The sequence below is a fragment of the Odocoileus virginianus genome, chromosome 1 (assembly GCF_023699985.2).
Source record: "Odocoileus virginianus isolate 20LAN1187 ecotype Illinois chromosome 1, Ovbor_1.2, whole genome shotgun sequence".
NCBI lineage: Eukaryota > Metazoa > Chordata > Mammalia > Artiodactyla > Cervidae > Odocoileus > Odocoileus virginianus.
Window position 1 is genome coordinate 87,705,815 of NC_069674.1, and position 4,025 is coordinate 87,709,839.

The following is a 4,025-nucleotide window of genomic DNA, read 5'->3' on the forward strand; positions in this document are numbered from 1 at the left end:
AAGACCAAAAACATCCAACTATTACTTTATTTATATTACTATGCTTAAGTTACATGGAAAAGACAACCAAGCGGTTCTGCCCCACATCAGGAAAAGTTTCCAATCAACACCAATCATGTGGTGACAAATAACTAGGAATGGTGACATCTTTGGGTCAAGACTGACAAGGAAGAATGGGCTCTGATGCTACGGTTCATCTCCAACAAGAACATGGCACAATGGCCAGCGCAAGCAACACTAACACTGAGCCTTTAGCGCTGGTCACAAATTCGGATCTCTTCTCTGAAGCTAGCAAATCAAGTGAAATAACTGGGTTTTAAAAAAAAAGTCTTAAAATGAAGCCCAAATAAATTTAAAAACCATGCTCTTGACACATTTTCCTTGCAAAATTTACATAAAATACTTTTTCACTCTTAATAGCCCAGATTTTTTTCCTCACATAGCCCACCATGTAGCTGCAGACAGACTATTCTGCCTCAAGATGTAAACACGGCGGGGGGGGGGGGCATCTGCATAATATTCTCTCTACACACTGCCGTTGGATGGAAAATAGAAAATTTTTTAAAAAAAAGGAAAGAAAGGAAGGTTCCATCATAGATTCTCACAACCTCTTGTTCCGCAGTTCATGAATCCGACTCTGATGCTAAGGTGAGAGTGTATGTAAGTAGATTTTTGTTTTCAGTGAAGGAGATCTGGGAAAAGATGGATTTCTCTCTTTTTCTTCAAGAGTTATCAGACGGTACATGCTCCTCAAAGCCCTCACTTTCTCGAACTAGAGCGCGTTCCAGGATCACACGACCTTCCTTATAACGCTGGCTGTCTTCAGTGGCAAACTCATAGATCCATCCCAGTTTGCTATTGCAGTTTTTGCAGCTCACGTCTCGAACCATGTGGCGGCCAGTGAGCATGACCCGATCTTGAACTTCACTATAGGTTAACTACCTTGTTAAAAAGAAATGCTCTGCCAGTGGCGCCTGTGAATCGAGTAAAGATGAGTGCCGAACGGTTGGTCAGGATCGTATCGCAGTTTGCACAGGAAAACAGACGGGTACCACCGATATGATCAAGGAAAATCCTGCCCATTTTTATAGCTGAAGCTCTAAAAACCCAAGCGGCTGTGAAGTCGGCGGCCGCCTGCGGCTTTTCGCTTCTCAGCTGGGATGAAGCCGCTTAGCCACCAGAGTCTTCAGGTTTAGTCAGGCCCTGGCCTTGGCCCCGCCTCTCCCTGAAAAATTTTTTTCAATCACCATGAAATGTAGGTATCAAAATATAATTCATTACATTTGGAATTAAAGTGTGGTTTGGATTAGACTTAACTCTTGAAAATGTTTTTCAGCACTAAAGTGGCAATTCACTGCATACCATAAATTCAGCATTTACATATACTTTCTATAGTCACACAGTTCGAATGAAACATAAAATGCAAGGCAAAGCTTTGATAAAATCCTTCTAGACACTCAGGAAAATGACTGGAAATCTTCAGTGCTACAGCTTATTGTTAGACTGTTTCCTTCCCTCACGGACAGATAGTGATGATTCACACCTTGGTTTAATTTGAACCTATTAAAATATAGCTCTGTGATGAATTAAAATGAGTTTATATTTGTGAACCGAGTATATATATGGTCACTAAAAATCCTTGTTACATTCACAAAGAGAGATCTACTAGAATAGATATGCCAATATATTGGTCCATCATTTCTGATTCCATACTTAACATCTATGGTGTTTGATGCCTTTGCCTGCATATTCTGCAAATCATCTCAAAGAACTACAGGGTAACAACTACTCCAAAAATCCTAGTGGGAAGATGTGTCAACTTCCAGTTTCAAAAATTGATTAAAATGAATTAACGCCAAGCTGTGTAATTATTTCCAGCGCAAATCAGACTGAGTGATGATAGTTTATCATTTGCATTGCAGACCTGCTAAAGGATTTATTTTCTGTTACAAATGAAGACTGAAACAGCTTAGGAGATTTAAGGAGGAATTTAAATATTTTCTTTTGAATTTTAGTAACTGCAAACCAAGGGTTACCTTGTATTATTGATTAATTTCTTAATGATAGGATTAGATGCATGAGTCTGAGACAATGTCTAAAGTGAATGACAAATATAGATCAATGGAACAGAATAGAAAGCCCAGAGATAAATCCACGAACCTATGGACACCTTATCTTCGACAAAGGAGGCAAGAATATACAATGGAAAAAAGACAACCTCTTTAACAAGTGGTGCTGGGAAAACTGGTCAACCACTTGTAAAAGAATGAAACTAGAACACTTTCTAACACCATACACAAAAATAAACCCAAAATGGATTAAAGATCTAAATGTAAGACCAGAAACTATAAAACTCCTAGAGGAGAACATAGGCAAAACACTCTCCGATATAAATCACAGCAGGATCCTCTATGACCCACCTCCCAGAATATTGGAAATAAAAGCAAAAATAAACAAATTGGACCTAATTAAACTTAAAAGCTTTTGCACAACAAAGGAAACTATAAGCAAGGTGAAAAGACAGCCCTCAGATTGGGAGAAAATAATAGCAAACGAAGCAACAGACAAAGGATTAATCTCAAAAATATACAAGCAACTCCTCCAGCTCAACTCCAGAAAAATAAATGACCCAATCAAAAAATGGGCCAAAGAACTAAACAGACATTTCTCCAAAGAAGACACACAGATGGCTAACAAACACATGAAAAGATGCACAACATCACTCATTATCAGAGAAATGCAAATCAAGACAACAATGAGGTACCATTATACGCCAGTCAGGATGGCTGCTATCCAAAAGTCTACAAGCAATAAATGCTGGAGAGGGTGTGGAGAAAAGGGAACCCTCTTACACTGTTGGTGGGAATGCAAACTAGTACAGCCGCTATGGAGAGCAGTGTGGAGATTTCTTAAAAAACTGGAAATAGAACTGCCATATGACCCAGCAATCCTACTTCTGGGCATACACACTGAGGAAACCAGATCTGAAAGAGACACGTGTACCCCAGTGTTCATCGCAGCACTGTTTATAATAGCCAGGACATGGAAGCAAGCTAGATGCCCATCAGCAGACGAACGGATAAGGAAGCTGTGGTACATATACACTATGGAATATTACTCAGCCATTAAAAAGAATTCATTTGAATCAGTTTTAATGAGATGGATGAAACTGGAGCCCATTATACAGAGCGAAGTAAGCCAGAAAGATAAAGACCAATACAGTATACTAACACATATATACGGAATTTAGAAAGATGGTAACGATAACCCTATATGCAAAACAGAAAAAGAGACTCAGATGTGCAGAACAGAATTTTGGGCTCTGTGGGAGAAGGCGAGGGTGGGATGTTTCGAGAGATCAGCATCGAAACATGTATATTATCTAGGGTGAAACAGATCACCAGCCCAGGTTGGATGCATGAGACAAGTGCTCATGCACTGGGAAGTGCCTGGTGCACTGGGAAGACCCAGAGGAATCGGGTGGAGAGGGAGGTGGGAGGGGGGATCGGGATGGGGAATACATGTAAGTCCATGGCTGATTCATGTCAATGTATGACAAAAACCACTACAATATTGTAAAGTAATTAGCCTCCAACTAAAAAGAAAAAAGAAAAAAAATTTAAATGGAAGAAAAAAATAAAGTGAATGACATTGTCAGTGATATAGACATACTCAGCTGAAGTTCATTGTTAATAAAACTAATCAAATGCCTGATAGGCTTAAAGATAAGTTACTATTAAAATAAAACATCGCCTTTTTGTTTTCCAGGTAGCTCTGTGGTAAAGAATCCATCTGCCAATGCAGGAATCACAAGAAACGTGGGTTTGATCCCTGGGCTGGGAAGATCCCTTGTAGTCGAAAATGGAAACTCACTCCAGTGTTCTTGCTTGGAAAATTCAAAGGACAGAGGCACCTGGTGGGCTACAGTCCACAGGGTTGCAAAGAGTTGGACATGGCTGAGCCCACAAACACACATCATCTTTTTCAGTAGGAATGAATTCATCCTAAAAAATTTATTGTCACTA

General features: G+C 39.6%; 1 pseudogene; it reads right to left on the reverse strand.

Annotated features, from left to right (window-relative positions):
* Window positions 1-707: 707 nt before the first annotated feature.
* Window positions 708-1,222, reverse strand: LOC110150378 (protein yippee-like 5 pseudogene; annotated as a pseudogene).
* Window positions 1,223-4,025: the final 2,803 nt, after the last annotated feature.